This window comes from Euprymna scolopes, chromosome 4 (assembly GCF_053919585.1).
Source record: "Euprymna scolopes isolate OS-2025 chromosome 4, ASM5391958v1, whole genome shotgun sequence".
NCBI classification, from domain to species: domain Eukaryota; kingdom Metazoa; phylum Mollusca; class Cephalopoda; order Sepiida; family Sepiolidae; genus Euprymna; species Euprymna scolopes.
In genome coordinates this window covers 85,618,056-85,636,712 of record NC_136485.1, presented here as the reverse complement: position 1 = coordinate 85,636,712, position 18,657 = coordinate 85,618,056, and positions in this window count along the sequence as shown.

Below are 18,657 nucleotides of genomic sequence, written 5' to 3'. Positions count from 1 at the left end.
TGTCTTTTATACGTTTTATTGATTAAATATGCAAATACTACTTAATGAAATACACGGAGTAGCGAGAGAGAGAAAAACAGAAGAGAAATTGAGTATTATTTTAATATCTATGATATTATTGTTTCGCTTGTTTATTTACCGTTTTTAAATCACCACGTTGTTTAACCAGTTTAATATTCTTCCTTCAGGGCGTCAAAAAGCCATTATTATTCGGTATTATAAAATCACATGACGGATATTCAAAGACGAGGACAAATAAAAAAGAAAAAAGAGGGAGATAGAAAGAAAGAAAAATAAAGAGAATAGATATATACACGCAAATCACTTAGTATTAGCATGATTTGTGTTCACTCCGTCTTCATATACGTAAATATTAGCAAACCATTCTAAACAAATAAGGATTTCTTGTACGACATTTAAAAAAAATCAATAAAAACAGTAAACATTGGTTAAGCTGAATCAATAAATAACAAGCATATACTGTGCAACAAATATAATGAAATACTCTATACCGTTTCTTGGCGGATGAGTTGGTCGATTTAGAGAAAAGTTGTGAAATTAACGTTCTTTAAATAGCACTGCTGGAATATTGAATTCAATTGTCTTTACAATTTTTGTAGTTATTTGTAAATATGAGGACTGTACATTATTACTAAATAATATTTTTTTCATTTTTTACATTGTTTTATCTGATAAACAAAAAAAAAATTATCTGATTAGCTGTATTCACAACTAATGCAAATATTGTTTAACTCGTTTTTACCTTTTAACTCCTTTTTTACACTTTTTCGAAGTAAGTGGATATTATTTGTGATCATGTCTAACAGAGGGATGTGGAGAATTGAGCAGCGAGATTCTGTTCACACTCCTGCAGTTTAGTATGCACAGGGAAATAGGAAACGTAGAATGAATTCATAAGTCTACTAGTGCAAAGGAAGAAACTATTAAAGAAAAATGCTTTCTAGCATCCAAGGATCTCAACAATGAGAGGGTTGGATTTTGCTGTTTGTCTGCTTGGTTGCGAGTATGTATGTCGAGATGAAACAATTGTTGTGAGTTCATCGGACCACATTCCGTTAAAGTACGCTACAATAAGACATATGGTGGGGCTTGGCCCGTTGTGCGGAGACTATTAAGTTTACCTGTAGATGTGTAGCCAATAAGTTTGAACGATGAGTTCTCAGCTAGAGTGTTTACGGCAATCAATAGGTTAAGAAGGCCTTTTTTGTTAAAGAAAAGAAACTTGTAGTAGAATTTAATGTTCTCCTATTTACGGCCAGTTTCAATAAAGACTGAACGTCGTTTTTAAGCTTTTTGCCATTGCTTAGTATATGTGTACATTCGTTTTTTTTTTTTTTTATCTCATGTCTATTATAAAGCGTGGCGTCATCAGAAAATGTTCATATTTCGGACACAATTTTAGCGATGTAAAACGAGATAATATTTTCGTAGCACGAAGTTTTCCATATATCCATTATTGTTTCTTAATGCAAAGAGCACAAGATTGTCCAACCGTTTTTGAGGGTGTATAACATATTTGTAAAATAATTGATTCGTATATTGACAAAAACGTCTGAGTATAAGTTGTTGCTTGTTCATTAGTTTCTCCATATGCGTAGCTCATGCTTTTCGCCTTAGCCGAGTCAATATGTATGGTTAAATAAGTCGTCTCAATTGTTAGATTTAACACACTGCTGCCAAAATTTTTTAGTTCAAAAACTCAACCCTCTGCTATTACTCTCTCAACTTCAAAAGCACTTTTGCTGATCGAACTCACTTCTTCAAAACCAAACTCCAAAATGAACACCCTCTCTGAAAAAATCAGGCCTCTTTTATCTCCAACCAGGAGCATCTCATTTGCATATCAGGTGGTAACATAGGCATACAAAGCGTAACGCGGCCATTTTTATTTCTTTTTTCTTTATTCATTTTTGGTCCACTCAGATTTGTACAAGTTGCACAAGGCAGGTTTGTAACAAATTTTTTTTAAATATTTCAGACCACAACATGTATTGATCTTCTTACGTGAGTCGAGTCGTTTGGAAAATCAGGTTTACACCTCTATTTCTTCCCGATTTCCTTTAATTCATTTTTTTTTTACTACGCCAGGAATCCTTGTGTAAAGACCCGTGGTGTAGTGGATTAAGTAGACCCGTGATGTAGTGGATTAAGTGATTGGTAAACTTCAGCTTTGTAATTGGGTTACCGGTAATATGCGTCAATGAGAGACACCGTCTTCTGTTTTAGGATTTCCGACAAAGTTGAAACAATTATGACTCTTAATTTTCTGTAAGGAAGGGTTAAATAATGCTCGGAAGCTTGCCTTTTAATCCCATGTCGCATAGGTCTTTCATGATGTCATATTTCAATGTGTTCTCGCGCTTTTGGTGCAGGAATGATGATGAGTAGTTTCCATTATTCTAGGATATTAGAACTTTTCCACGTGTGATTGAAAGTGTTTATTAAGTAGTTTAATGATTTGGGGGATAATTGTATAAACAATGTGTAGCGAATTTTATCAAATTACTTAGTTGTGTGATTTTATATGGCTTTTAATTCTAGAAGGGTAAAGTATGCATCATAATTTCAGTGTTGACTAAGTTAATGTTTAGCCTCTGTTTTTCTATTGTAGTTGTAAAATTCTGTGGTCAGGTTGTCAGAAAATGCATTTGCCGAGAAGGACTTATCCAGTGTATTAGCAATATCTTTCATATTTGTCATTTCATTATTGTTTTTCATAAGGAGTTTGATTGTAGAAGATTATTTTTTCACAAATTCCCATGACCATTTTCCAAACTGTGGAGTCTTTGGTTGAGGATGTAATTTTATTAACATAGTTTCGCCGGTATTTTTTTTTTAGCAATTTGATTATTTTCCGGGCTTTTTCTTTTAGCAGTTTATATGGGTTTAGGTTGCTGGTAGTGGGTTCTTTATTCAATTTAAAGAAAGCAGCATTTCGTAATTTCATTGCTATGCTGCATTCGTTATTAAACCATGATTAGTTGTATTTGTTCAATGGTGAGATTTTGTATATCGATTCATTTGATATTGTGATTAAAGTTTCTGTATTTTGGATTATGGATTAGTCTTTTATTACACAAGGAGTTAAATTGTTGCAAATCGACCTCATTTATTTTCCAGTAGTGTGTTTTATTATCGTCACTAATGGGTTGACTGATTGCAATGGACAGGTAGTCACTGCCACAAGAATCATCATAGAACTTCAATATGTAAATTGTGGGGTAGTTTTAATGATGTAAACAGTGGAATAGAAGCCAGTATATGATTTGGAATGCAACAGGCACTTATTATTTAAGACTAATATTTTTGATGAGTTTTTTCTAGGTTCGTACCTTTTCTATACGTTTTCCAACACACCTAAAGTGTGATAGCTGTTAAAGTCATTTAGTAATAGGCGTGGTCAAAGGATTTGTTTTATCAATTTGTTAATGTTAATATCATTAATGGGTTCGTTTGGTGAAATATATATTGAGCAAATATTTATTATTTTATATCATCATAACTTTATAGCAATTGTTTGCTTGTCACTATCTACAGTTATTTGTTATTGCGGCAAGTCTTTCCTAACTAAAATTGATACACCATCTTAAGGTCTGTGTCCATCGTTACGCATGTGATTGTACGATGCGTAATTTTTAAAATATTTAATTGGTTGATGGATTTGTGAAATATTTCTTGTAAGCATGTAACATTGCATAAATATTTGTCAATTAGTAACAACACTTTTTCGTAATTGGCCCAAATTCCTCTTTACTTTCATTGTAAAATCATCTCATTTTGATATTTTTGTTGAGGTAGTTAGGACTTGCTTTCTCTAGTGTTGTTTACGTTGTTCGGCGCTTAAGTTTATTAAATTTTGTTGGTCGTTATTCTGCAATATACACTTATTCAAATCTGTTTTGAGTTGCTGTAGTTCTTTGTCTGGAAGTGGGTTGCATTTTTGAGTGAGGTTTTGGTTTTCTATTTCTTCTGTTTGATCTTTTAATTTTGTTTTGTTGATAGAATTACTGATTCTGGAGTTATATCGAGATATTTTATTTGCTTTGTTTTGGTTTTGTTTTATCTTTTGATTTGATTAATATCGACGGGTGTTTTCTTATTTTGATGCGTCTATTTGTTTATTGGACATTTAACTAACTTTCTTCGGTAAGTTCTATTTGATTATTAGTGGGTCGTTCTGCTTTTTTTTTTTCGTAGAAAGTGTTCAGTATTTTGCTAATATGATCTTTAGCAGATTTACTTTCTCGGTTACATTCGAGTAAATATTGATATTTTGAATATCTGTTTAGTTTCTGTCGTTTTTTTCAAACTTTCGAGGTGTATTATTGAAAATTTGTTTAGGAAAATTTGGTCATTCGTTTGGTACATACCTTTTTTCTCTATGTTCCTGGTACTTATATGTCTAGGAAGGGAATATTGCTCTATTATTATTTTTCGCATGGCTATTGTTTGTGATGTATCTTTCGACTGTTTTTATGGCCTTTGGTTAGGGTATATTTCTTTTGTATTTTATTACTAAGATTTCTTCTTCTTTTCTCCAGCGTTCATATAGTTAGGAATAAGCAAGGGCATCTTTGTAATTTGTGCATTTAGTCTAATGACATTCTTGTTCAGTGTGGCTTTCTTCTTTTGATTTGCGCAAGTATAGTTCCCCGCAGACGTCGCTGTAAAGTTCCAAATATTTTATATTTAAAACATAACAATGGATCTAGGGTGTATATTTGTACATGTTCAATATTATATCTAATTTGGATCTTTGAGATTTTGGTTTGTTGAATATGAGTATTATATGTTTGTGGGTATCTTCATTATTTTTCCTTATAAAATTTCTTTTGCGGTTGAAAAGTCCTCTATTGTTTAGTTCAGTTCAAATTTTTTCAGGGGTGGCAAGTGCAAATACTCTGCTTCTAATGATTCGCTTTGATTAATTTAATTTCAAAATCGGTTAGTTTTAATATTGAGATTATTGACGTTTTTCACTTTTACTATTCTCTCATTTCGAAACCTTGTTTTATTTTCTGTATGTAAATTTCCATCTTTAGTTTTTTTTGTTGCCGTTTTCTGTTATATTTCATTAAATAGTATTTTTTTTTTATTTTGGTAGGGAAAAGGGAAAGTTCCGATATAGGGTTTTTTCAGTGATTCTATTAGGTAGAATCTAGGGAATTCCGTCTTTTCCTCACTTTCCGAAGTTAGTATTTTTTTAAATATTTTGCTTTATTATGGGATTTATATTTTTTACCACTGGTGTTCCCCATCTATCTTGAAGCAGGGTATAAGGAACTGTGAATCGGAAAGCCAATCGCTTTGACATGTCACAACACAAAGTTGTAAACTCAATGAAGTTGGATATCCTGAGCATCTGTTCTAGAGTTATTCGTTACCCAAAGCTTAAATAAATCAATAATTAGTTTGCAGCCATGCATGGCTTTGCGTTCTTCACTTAATGATTTATCCTTAGCCAACACCTTATACTATATACTAATAGAGTGTTTTGTAATTTTTCTGCATTATATTTTTGATAATAATTACTATTTTGTATTTTAATTTCACATTTTTTTGTATTTTAGTAGTAGACGTAAAGGCTTGACCTGACCAGACGATTGATCAAGTCGGCTCTCTTCGATCTCCCATCTAATCTTGATAAGAGCTGAAGTTGTGTGTTGATAATTGGAGGTGCTATACCCAGACTTCCAAGTCCTTTAATCATCAGGATGCTATCCCAAGACATAACATCCACTGTCAACAGACGTCAATAGTGAGGGACATTTACTATTCTAATGTCTCCCCCATCGACATACAATGGCGACTTACTGAGAATTTCTATTCTGTCGTGGTTCAAAGAACGATGCCGGCTACCACAGTGGATTAAATAAAGGCTTCTGTTCGAAATTCTGTACAAATTTCTGAATTTAAACAAAGCTTTCCGAATTCGACAAGATACAACTGAAGAAGGTCGGAGATGGCATTGACTGAAGTGTTGTGACAATAAGTCAAGATAAAAACAGTTTTCAGAAGAATCAAAATGATAGAATATTCTCTTCATTTCTGGAAAACCCCCGCTGTTTAAACATTTGAACTGTCTGTTACCCATTTACTTTTTAACATAGAAGGACATACGCAAAAATCTATCCTATTATAATTATATGAACATAACAGAGTAAAGAAGACAGAAAAGACAGAAAAAGAGGGAAAATAAGAAATCTGGAAATACTTGTCGCAAGCTTATAATTTCTGACAGCAAATCTTTGAGGATTTCGAGAAAGCAAGGCTCCACAAAGATTTACAATACAAATACTTTAAAATACTGCACTTTTTATCCCGGAAATATATAACATAGATTATAGAATGCAATGAAAACTATTAATTGGAAATTGATATGGGGAATAAGTAAAGATTATATCACGAAAACTAAATTCATAATTTCTGACAGAATCCTTCAATTTAGTCTCAAATCTTAGTGACTAACACCTAACGAAAAAAGAAAAAAAAAACCCAGAATAGCATTATAATTGAGAAATTGAAAATTGGAATTATTTAATTGATTGCAATTTAAGAAATGGGAACGATAAGAATGCATTCAATGAAATTATTCTGGGGATTCACCCAAACACAATATACTCTAGAAAGTCACTCGTAGCACGTCATCCTTGGATTAAATACTACAATTCTTGTTCTCTATGTATTTTGTCTTGTTCTGAATACAAATATCTTTTTTAAGCTGTATCTGTGTCCAGGTCTTTCTTTGTAACCTTTTCGAGCCCCAACAAATCGAATTCATAAAAAGGATACCTACAATATAAAATCACCAACAAACACGTTTTTTAAACAAATATTGGTTTTGTTAAACACAGGGAGAACATCTCAAAAATATACCTGAAGAAAATTTACATTAAAACTAATGAAGATTTTCTTTAATCAAAAAGATTTTGTTCTCCGAAAGATAAAAATGTGAATTTTATTAAGCGAACAGCATTTACATTTAGTTAGGAAAAATTACAGTAACTTACAGAAAATAATGGAAACAATTCCCAGATAAGTAAATTTCGTTCTTGTAAAAAAATAAGACATTATCAGATGGAGGATTTAAAGTCTATTATCGTTTAGATGATGATAGCCCATTTGGACCATTAGTAGAAAACAGAAAGGTTATCTCAACAGTAACAAAAATTGACAACAAAGACTTACAAAATATACCGATTCTACAAGAGAAAACCGAGGAAAAACTTCTCCAACAACAACAAAAAAAATCGAATAACGCCAGCAAAAATAAAAAAGCGACCACAGAAAAACCGATAATACTTCTCTAAAACTCCAACAGTAAACTGCCTATAAAAAGTAATACTGCGCCAATACTTCACAGTAAAAATAGTGGAAATGTTTTAATTTTGACAAGCGGGACAATGAAGATTATTTAGCCTTCGCATCAGTCTTAACAAACCTCTGTGATGATTTTAAACTAGCGGTATTGATGGCAGATGATTGTAATTGGCTATGTTTCTATTCAGAAACGAGTGTCTTCAAAGAATACTGAAATCAGATCACAAGTACTTTCGAAACTCGAAAGCGAAGCCAATTTCACTCTACAGAAAATTGCGGAGGATTGACATCGGGTTGGAAGCATGAAAAGTGAGTGTAAAAACATGGAGAAATTGTACGTTGCATATGTCAGAATAGTAAAGTATACATCCAAATATTAATCCTCTAAAGAAAGGAAAAATATTATGTCCCACCACATTTTTAGTCTAAAGAAAAAAGGTACTCAACTGAAAAAAGATAGAAAAGACTATGGCCACCCACATTTAAAAAAATTCGTACTATGCAAAAACAAGAGAAATTATAATCGAAACATTGTAACTGATGCGGAAAATTATATTGTAAAAAAAAATGTTTTTTTTAAAAACTTATCAAAAATTAAGGCAAGCTTGGTCATAAAACTTAACATTGTACAAGTAAAGTACGGCAACAATTAAACTGGACATACAAGATCCAACGAAAAACACACGAAATTTCATGCAATAAAATATTTGATGGAACAATTAAATACAGAGATCTTTTGATAATGCATTTATATACGTATTAGAGACGTTAAAAAACACAAATGCCAGCTCACACTGTCACTAGTAATAAAATTATTTTTTTCTTCCGTTTAACGCTACAATTACAAAAGTAATAGATTTCATGCTAAAATATTCCGATAATTTTTGGAGACAAACTGGATGAAAAGATTTAACCTTTGGGATAATTCAATAAATATTTTCTACAAGAAAATTAAGAACAAGAATTTTAAACATGAATAAAAATTAAAATATCCCGATGTTTTTTCAACTGAAGTAGAAAAATGCACTAAAATAAAGGCCAAATTCGAGGTAAACGAAAACTCACGGCACTTAAAAAAAAAGTTCCATTTGCGACATTTGAAGTGACAGTAGTAGAAAAGGCACACGGTAAACCAACAAACGAAGCCGTACAAAAATTCTGGCAAGTATTTTAAATTACGCCGAAACCAAATACTCCGACATCAGTCTCAGCTACTGAACCCATGTTCGTATGAAAGGTGAGATTGGATTTTGTTAAACTCTCACAGAAGCAATAAAAATTGCCTAAGCTCTCATATGTACACAAAAGAACTTTTAACGTTTGATTTATAGTTTTATTTTAAGTTTTTAAAACAATACTTTTTGGGAGAATTGATGTGCAATATGGTGTATATCTGACAAGATCCGCGATATACTCAAACATCTCCGAAACCAGTATACATGGGTCAGGTGACACCAGCAACACATCACCCGTGGAATAAGAGCCGGTCGACATCATTTTTGAGACGTTCGATTTCGACCAACACCAACCAATACATGAACAGTTACAGTTGGACAGAAATAAAAAAAAAATCACTAACCCATTAATTATCGTCCATGGGCGGAAAGAAAATCACAGCTTTTTACGGTGCAAAAAAAAACATCGGATAATGTGTTGAGCCACCCATACACAATGTATGTACTGTCCTAACGGTATAAATATACTGAGATGTACCAATCTAGAAAGTCATTAGAGTACATCATATTGCCTGTTCTCTATGTATTCTGCAATGTTGTAAATACCTTTCCCAATTACGCCATGTATATCGCTTTATTGCGGGTCAATATTTTTTTTTATTTTTGAAATTGCTATGAAACGCAAAGATGTTGAATTTGATATGCTGGAAGAGCAGAACAATGCGCCTTATTTCCCTGATTTTTGTGGAATTTGAACAAATTTTAAAAAAATTATGCTATCACTCATAGATCTAGCCAAGGAGTTTGGAAGAGATCAAAGAACATTGTCTTCATTCGTTGAAAATCAAACATCAAACCAAGGGAGGACAAAAGCACAAGAAATCAGTTTCTGCTCGTGATGTTAGAAAGATTCGCTGTCAACTTATCAAACAGCTGGGCAGCAACAGTGCTGCTATGGTTGAAAGGCTAGAATACCTTCTTCGTCCAAAAAGACACACTGCAATGTCATAAACGGAATTGCAAGAAGTATTAAGCCCATAGTAAGACCTGTTGTAAACCAAACTCATAAGGAAAAATGTTTGGCTTGGGCTCAGAAATAAATAAAAACTATCTTTGAAAATGTTCTTTTCACCGATGAGGCCAGAGCAACCCTTGATGGACCAGATGGGTAGCCCAAAGTTTGGGGTCCTCTTGGATTCCCTACCCTTCATCGATTCCGTCGTCAACAGGGAGGTGGAGGTGTTATGTTTTGGGGCTGGAATTATTTACGATGCACTAAGTGGGCCATTTCGAGTGCCAGAAGGTGTAAAACTAACAAGCCAGCTTTAAATTTTATTTTTAAATGGGAATTTGCCATCTTTGCTTGATGACTTCCATTGGCACGTTACAGCAAATTGATTTTTATACACGACAATGACCCACCCCACTCAGCCAAGGCTGCGACATACTACCTTAAGGCATTAGGTATTAGTGGAGAACATTTGATGACACGGCCACCTTATTCTCCAGATATAAACCCAATTGAACAGTTCTGGTCACAAATAAAGATTAAATTTTTTTAAGGAGGTGTTCAATTTTCGTCGGAGGATGGATTTTGGAGGAAGATTTTAGAAGTTTTCTATAGCACCACATCATCTCACACCCGCCGATTGACATCATCAGTTGATAAGAGGCTATTCAAAGTGATTTTGAAGCATGGAAATTATGCTAATGAATTCATATTTCCTTAAACAAAATAATATAAAATTCGTTCTTACTTTTGGTTAATATTGTTACTGGATATGTTCTTTATTTCTTATAAATAGAAATATGAAGTTAGAATATTGCTTTATTACTGAAAAAATACATTTTTAGACACTTGCAATAAAGTGATACACACTTAAAATTACCAGAAAATAGAAAAATTAGCATAACTTTCAAAATATTAGTTCAAATTCAACAAAAATCAAGGAAATATAGCACCTTGTTATGCCATTTTATTCTATCAAATTTTACTTCTCTGCGTTCCATAGTAATTTCAGAATGAAAAAAGAATAATGACTTGCAATAAAGCGATACACAGGGTTTATATCTGTTACCGGGTATTTATTAGTGACCTTTCCAGACCACAATAAACATTCACCTTGGTGAATAACGATCCAATAAAATCGTTTTTACTACAATCAAGTAAAATGTAATATAATATATATAATATTATCGTCGCATCAACTTATCAAACAGCTTTAGTATTGGATAATGAAGTCGCCACACAACATATTGAAAGCTGACATGTATGTTAATATTGAAACTTTATAATATATAGTACAGAAAATGAAAGAACTGACGTTTTCAAAAGAGTCTCTTCGTGGTAACAGTGCAGATTATGTAGGAAATTATAAATCTAAAGCTAATATTACTTCGATGTCTGCCCTTGTACATCACTCATTTCGTTGAGTTAGAAAGTTCAGTTAAAAAATTAAATAACTAACTAACGTAATATTAATCTCTCTCTGTCTTTAGATAGAATCAATTCTTTCCAAATAAAACCATACACCCATTTTGTAATACGTTAGCATAAAAAGCTTAAGCCTATGACAACTACTAGAGGAAAGAGCGACATAGAATAAAGCTGCTATAAAAAAGACCAAAACTTATAAATAGCTCTGTATGAGAAACACTGATTTTTGTTATTAAAAAACGTTACAATATTTTCCTTAAAGATGAAGTCCCATAGAAACGACCAAGATTAATAAACCCAATACACAATATACAACTATTAGAAAATACAATAATAAAATAAAAACGGCTGCCAATCACAAGATCTTTCACAAGTTGAATATAACTTAATTTTCCTTCACCCATCTTTAGCATTGTCTCCCCTTTTGTATATATATATATATATATATATATATATATATATATATATATATATATATATATATATATATATATATATAGTGTATGACAAAAGTGAGAACACCCTTCACATTTCTTTCAAATATTTAAGTATATCGCTTTATGGGACAACACTGAAAAATGATTTTTTGGCACAATGAATAGTAGTCTGTCTGCAGCATATATAACAGAGTTAATTTATTTTTCCCTCAAAATATAGCCATTACAAGCGAAATCCCTGGTAACGAAAGTGAGTACACCCCTTACAAAAAGTTATCAATATTAATATACAATATGTCAACTCTCAATATTTTGCCAGCACAATGCTTGGCTGTAGGCATGACCCACTTATATTTGTACTCCGCTAATTCTTGTGCATGACTTTCATCCCAGGAGTAATACTCTTCTGAAGGCAATACACAAGAAAACCCGCAAACTGTTTGCTAAATATATGTCAACAAAGCTCATAGATTATTGGAACCATGTCTTATGATCTGAAGAGATGAAATTTAATTTATTTGGTTCTGATTGCTTAAGCATGTGTGACGGCAACCAGGTTGGGAGATAAATGCCTATAATTAAGCATGGTGGTGGGACTGTCATAGACTCGGACTGCATGAGCGCTGCAGGTATTGGAGAGTTACATTTGTTTGAGGGAAACATGAACTTCAACGTGTGCTGTCAAATACTGTAGCAGAGCATGATCTCCTTCCACCAGAAACTGGGTTTCAGAGCAGTGTTCCAGCATTACAATGACCCAAAACACACATCCAAGACAACCACTGCTTTACATAAGGGACTGAGGATAAAGGTAATGGACTTGGATGAGCATGTCTCCAGACTTTAACCCAATAGAACATATTTGGAGCATCCTCAAGCAAAAGGTGGAGGTCCGCAAAGTATCATATAACCGCCAACTCCGCGACGTTGTAATTGGAGAGTGGAAGAACATTCCAGTGGCTACATGCCAAGCTCTGGTAAACTCCATGGCCAGAAGAGTAAAGGCAGTATTGGATAATGAGGTCGCCACACAATATATTGAGAGTTGACAAGTTTTATGTTAATATTGACAACTTTTCGTTAGGAGTGTCTCACTTTTTTACCAGGGATTTCGCCTTTAATGGCTATAATTTAAGTTATTTTGAGGGTAAAATGAATTATCTCCTTATGTATGCTTCAAACGGACTCATTTTCATTGTTTTCAAAAATCACTTTTTTAGTCTTGTCCCATGAAGGGATTTACTTTAATATTTAGAGAAATGTTAGGGGTGTACTCACTTTTGTGATGCACTATATATATATATATATATATATATATATATATATATATATATATATATATATATATATATATATATATCAGGGAAACACTGCTAGATAACATCGATCTGTTGAAAAGAGTAAAACCGCATCATTATCTCTCTGACATATTCTGACATATCAATCAACAAAGCACGTAAGTTATTTTTAACAATTCCTGCAACAAATTTATCAGGAGTGGTCGCTACTACTCAGGAAACCATATTGAATGCAATCAATCAATTCCGCTCTGTACGTTTGTATATGGGATGCGAAATTACCGTAAAGAACAAAAATAGTTACAAACAGAAATATATTTTCCCTATAAAACACTGTAAAACATTTAAAATCCCTTGGTGAAAAAGGAAAAACAAGGACAAGAAACAAATAGCTTGTTTCTACTTGTTCCAAATAACGTTTATTTTTTTCGTTGGTAAATTTTAACATCCTGTTTTCCTGTCTTATTGATTTTCTTAAATACTTCAAGTATCTACACATGTCAGTATATTCATTTGAACATGGTTAATCTTCAATACTTTTTATTATTTCTCTCTCTGAAAGTTTTGTATTTCTAAACTCAGTACTAACCAAATGAAAATATATTATTCAACATAACTAAACTAGTATAAGCTTTTTTGTTAAAATATATTCATATACTTACAATGTTAAATAGAAATTGAAGGCACATGGGCTTGAATAGAACATTAGAAATTTAAAACATTATGTTTTTCATTAGATTATATCTTCTTTCACATATATATATATATATATATATATATATATATATATATATATATATATATATGTATGCGAACATACATACATGGATGAATATATAGGTATGTGTGTGTTTATATTCTTACATCTTTAGTAGCACACAGTAGTTGATTGGTTATACATAACCTTATTGCGGAGTGATAATCTTTAACATTTTCTCTCTCTCTCTCTCTCTCTCTCTCTCTCTCTCTCTCTCTCTATATATATATATATATATATATATATATATATATATATACTAGCATGGGTGCCCGGGTTGCCCGGGTGTTTGAAGGTGTATGCTGAGCAAAAGAAAAAAGAATACCCCCAAAACGGACAATTTTTTAAACTTTGTACCCTATTATGGCCCCTTAACATTTATTGTTTTGGACTCAAATCAGGTTATTAAGTTAGATCTATAAATAAACCTATATATAAAATTTCAAGTGTTTAGGCCGAAAATTGTCGGAGGAGTTTGGTAGAGTTCTCAAAGGTCAAATCGTTGAACATTGACCACTTAACAGTCAAATTTCTGGCCGAAAATCAATTGCATAGATTTTCCCAATAAATGTTAAGGAGTCATAATAGAGGTCAATTTTTAAAAAAATTGACCTCTGCGGTCTCTACCAAATCTCAGTAACGTGTATATCAAATTTCGAGTTTGTAAACTAAAATTGACAGAGTTATTGCGTAGAGATACACAGACCCGTTCACTTATATATATATATATATATATATATATATATATATATATATATATATATATATAAGGTGGGGGGATTAATGATTGTGAAATTATCAAGTTTACATAGGGGTAAGATAACAAAATCCAATTTCCAGTAAAAAATTGGATTTTGGTATGTTTAATCCCTTATCTCTTATCCATATATAGCTCTAGGTAACAACACCTATGAGCTTTTCAATCATTGGAAATACTCCTTCCTCTTATAGAACTTATCTCTTACACTCTATAATATATATGTACTAGCATGGGTGTCCGGGCATTAGGTGCATGCTGAGCAAAAAAAAAAAAAATCTTTTTTAAATTTTACCCCAATTATGACCCATAAACATTTATTTTTAGGGCTCTAATCAAGTTATTAAATTAGATCACTATCCAAGGAACCTATATCTAAAATTTTAAGTGTTTAGACCTTAAATTGTCGGAGGAGTTTGGCAGAGTTCTCAATGGTTAAATCGTTGAACTTTGACCCTTTAACAGCCAAATTTCTGGCCGAAAATCGCTCACAAAGATTTTCCCAAATCTCAGTACCCTGTATATCAAATTTCGAGTATGTAGACTTAAAATTGACAAAGTTATTGCATGGGGAAATGTAGACGCACAGATACACAAACATGTTCACTTTTATAGATATACTAGCATGGATGCCCGGAGTTGCCCAGGTGTTTGGCGGTATATGCTGAGCAAAAAAACAAAAAAACAAAAACAAACAAAAACAAAAAAAAACAGTAAATTTGTTTAATTTCGACCCCTATTATAGCCCCTCTACACTTATTGTTTTGGGCTTAAATCAAGTTATTAAGTTAGATCCAAGGACCTATATCTAAAATCTCAAGTGTTTACACCAAAAATTGGCGGAGGAGTTTGGTAGAGTTCCCAAAGGTCAAATAGTTGAACTTTGACCGCTTAACAGCCAAATTTCTGGCCGAAAACCGATCACGTAGATATTCCCAAATCTCAGTACCCTGCATATCAAATTTCGAGTCTGTAGACTAAAAATTGACAGATTTATTGCGTAGGGAAATGTACACAGACAGACACACACACAGACAGACACAGAGCCACGTTCACTTTTATATATATACATATATATATATATATATATATATATAGGCTTTAGTGGAATAAATCAGTTATCTAATAAGAAACTATAAAATATAGATAAGTAATTAATTAATTTCAAAGTAATATGCATATTAATTCAACTTCATGGAAAACAATATAGAATCATATGAGAGCATTTACATGAAGTTGAATTAATTTGCATATTACTTTTAAATTAATTAATTACTTATCTATGGTTTATTGTTTCTTATTAGATAACTGATTTGTTTCACTATTAAACTTGATTTTATTTATGCACAGTTTCAACGTTCTTCATAATCTTGTAGAATAAAGCTGTAAACGTTCTAATATATATATATATATATATATATATATATATATATATATATATATATATATATATACTAGCAAAAAAACAAGTGGTAGTAGGGAGGCAGGTTCGAACCCGAGACGGGAAGAAGGAAAATAACGGGGAAAAAAGTGATGTCTTTGCTGTTACGAACACCGCCAAACCGTAAGTTACGTAGGTTAAAATTAAGGCTAGACAATCGAAAAGAGGGGATGACTTTGGAAAATATCGGCGAAAAAAGCGACCCCTCTCTGTAGAAAAGTTCCCAGTTGAGGGTGACGAAATTAATGTTTTTACCCAATTTTTCAACATTTGCCGTCTGAAGGATGGAGCTTAAAAACGACACTGACCTAGTGAAAATCCATCGCCTCTGTCGAAAGTTTTAGGCAGATATGCAAACATACATGCATACATTTATATATTCGTAGCTCAGATTTTCGACCCAAACCGATTAAAAAGCTTGCCATATCTCTGAATACCCTTTTTGTAAAACTTAAAATGTTTAGACCAGAAATTGTCTGAGTAATTTGGTAGAGATCGCAGAGGTCAACTTTTTTTTAACTTTGACCCCTATTATGACCCCTGAAATTTATTGTTTTCAGCTCAAATCAAGTTATTAAGTTAGATCCATGTCCAAGGAACCTATATCTAACATTTCAAGTGTTTATACCCAAAATTGTTGGAGGAGTTTGGTAGAGTTCCCAAAGGTCAAATCGTAAAACTTTGACCCTTTAATCGCCAAATTCCTTGTCGAAAACCAATCACAAAGATGTTCCCAAATCTCAGTACCCTGTATATCAAATTTCGAGTCTGTAGACTTAAAATTGACAGATTTATTGCGCAGGGAAATGTATACACACAGAAACACAGACACACACAGACACGTTCACTTTTATATATATATTAGCCTTTCAGCTCGGCGTTGCCCGGGTGTTTGAAAGTGTATGTTGAGCAAAAAAAAAAAAGTGGTAGTAGGAAGACAAGCTCAAACCTGTACCGCAAAGGAGGAGAAGAAAGTAAAAAAACGTGATCTCTTTGCTGTTACGACCACCGCCAAACCGGAAGTGACGTAGGTTAAAATTAAGTTAAGACAATCGAAGGGAGTGGATGACTTTCGAAAATATCGGCGAAAAAAAGCGACCCTCCGTGTAGAAAAGTGCCCAGTTGAAGATGTAGATATTAATGTTTTAGCCAATTTTTCGATATTTGTCGTCTGAAAGGTCGAACTTACAAACAATACTGATCTTGTAAAAATCCGTCGCCTCTGTCGAAAGTTGTAGGAAGACATACAAAAATACATACATACATACATTTATATATGGATAACTAATAATTGTCGACTCAAACCCCTTAACATTTATTGTTTTGGACTCAAATCAAGTTATTAAGTTAGATCAATGTCCAAAGTACCCATATTTAAAATTTCAAGAGTTTAGAAGAAAAATTGTCGGAGGAGTTTGATAGAGGTCTCAAAGGTCAAATCGTTGAACTTTGACCGCTTAACAGCCACATTTCTGGCCGAAAATCGATCACGTAGATATTCTCAAATCTCAGTACCCTGTATATCAAATTTCGAGTCTGAAAATTAACAGAGTTATTGCGTAGGGAAATGTACACAGACACACACAATTTGAAATTTGTTTAGTGGAGGTCGAAGACGGCATTACGAATATGCATGTTTAACATAATAGTTATTGGTTTATGTTTCAATTTTTAAAATTGCAGCAAACATGTCTTCATAGCTTTGGCATTACCGTCAAATGAAAAACGTAAATCGTAAGCTAAATATTTCGGCTTGTAATATGTTTGCATCTTTTCTTCCAATTTTCGGATTTTTAATTGTTGCTACTTTTTCTGATGAGTTAAGGGTAAAATTGATTCACTAATTTATATAATAATTAAGTGATTGATTTTATGCTTCGAAACAGATACTGTGAAGAATTGTAAATGCCCACTGAATTAAAGGAATAAATTCAAAGATGGTCATCATCATGAACTTTGGAATATAGACTTTGTCATTCATTCATTATATTGTTCTGTAATTGCATTAAGCTTCTTAAATACAGATTAGTATATATTATAAGGTGATTAAGTATATTTCCATATATATATATATATATATATATATATATATATATATATATCTGATGAGAATAATGGAAATAGTATTCTGACGATAGAGAAATGAAATTATACAAACCATATAACAAACTATAAAACAAATATTTGAACAACAAACATCTCCAAAACCAACCAGTTTCCAATGCAGGCACATACACTGTTTCATGCCAAAATGTCCATCATATATACGTTCATATCAATGTAGATTAAAAATGGCCCAATGAACACAGAAGGGATATGAGAAATAGCAATTCGCTGAATGCATTATTCTGTCATTCGCTGCAGCATATATAATACTTAAAACAAGCAAAAATAGTGAAAACATATCTACTCTCCTATATCTCCTTCTTATATATAATAAAATGATTGCAGAAATTTCCATCTGGACGAAATTGCAATAGGTATTCAATAACAAATGCCGCATATAAATTTATTATGTCTAAACTATTATCCACCATCTTACGTAACTTTCGAACGCCGTCACAGACACATTAATTATAATAAAATCTTACCTTAGTTCCTACGAGCGACATCATCACGATCGCCTAGACCTTTGATAAATCTTACTGTCTTCACAGTGCTATAATTTTTCTGAATTACAAATAACTGTTATTGTTCTGAAAAAAGAACAAAGTCATCTTTTTCATAATGAGTATACGAAGGGTGTGCAATATGTAATGCCCCTGACCCACTTCCCATAGCAGTAGAGCAACGAAACTTGGCACAGTTATTAGTCTTTCTCTACATAGGAAGCACCCACAGTTATGCATTTCTCCTATCGTTTGATGCAGCTCTGGCGACCGTTTTTGTAGAACACCCCAGGTTGGTTCTCCAACCCCGACGTGGCTTCAGAAGTAATGGCTGCATCATCTGGGAAACGCTTTCCTTTCAAAAACAGCTTCATGGATGGGAAGAGGTGAAAGTCAGAGGGTGCA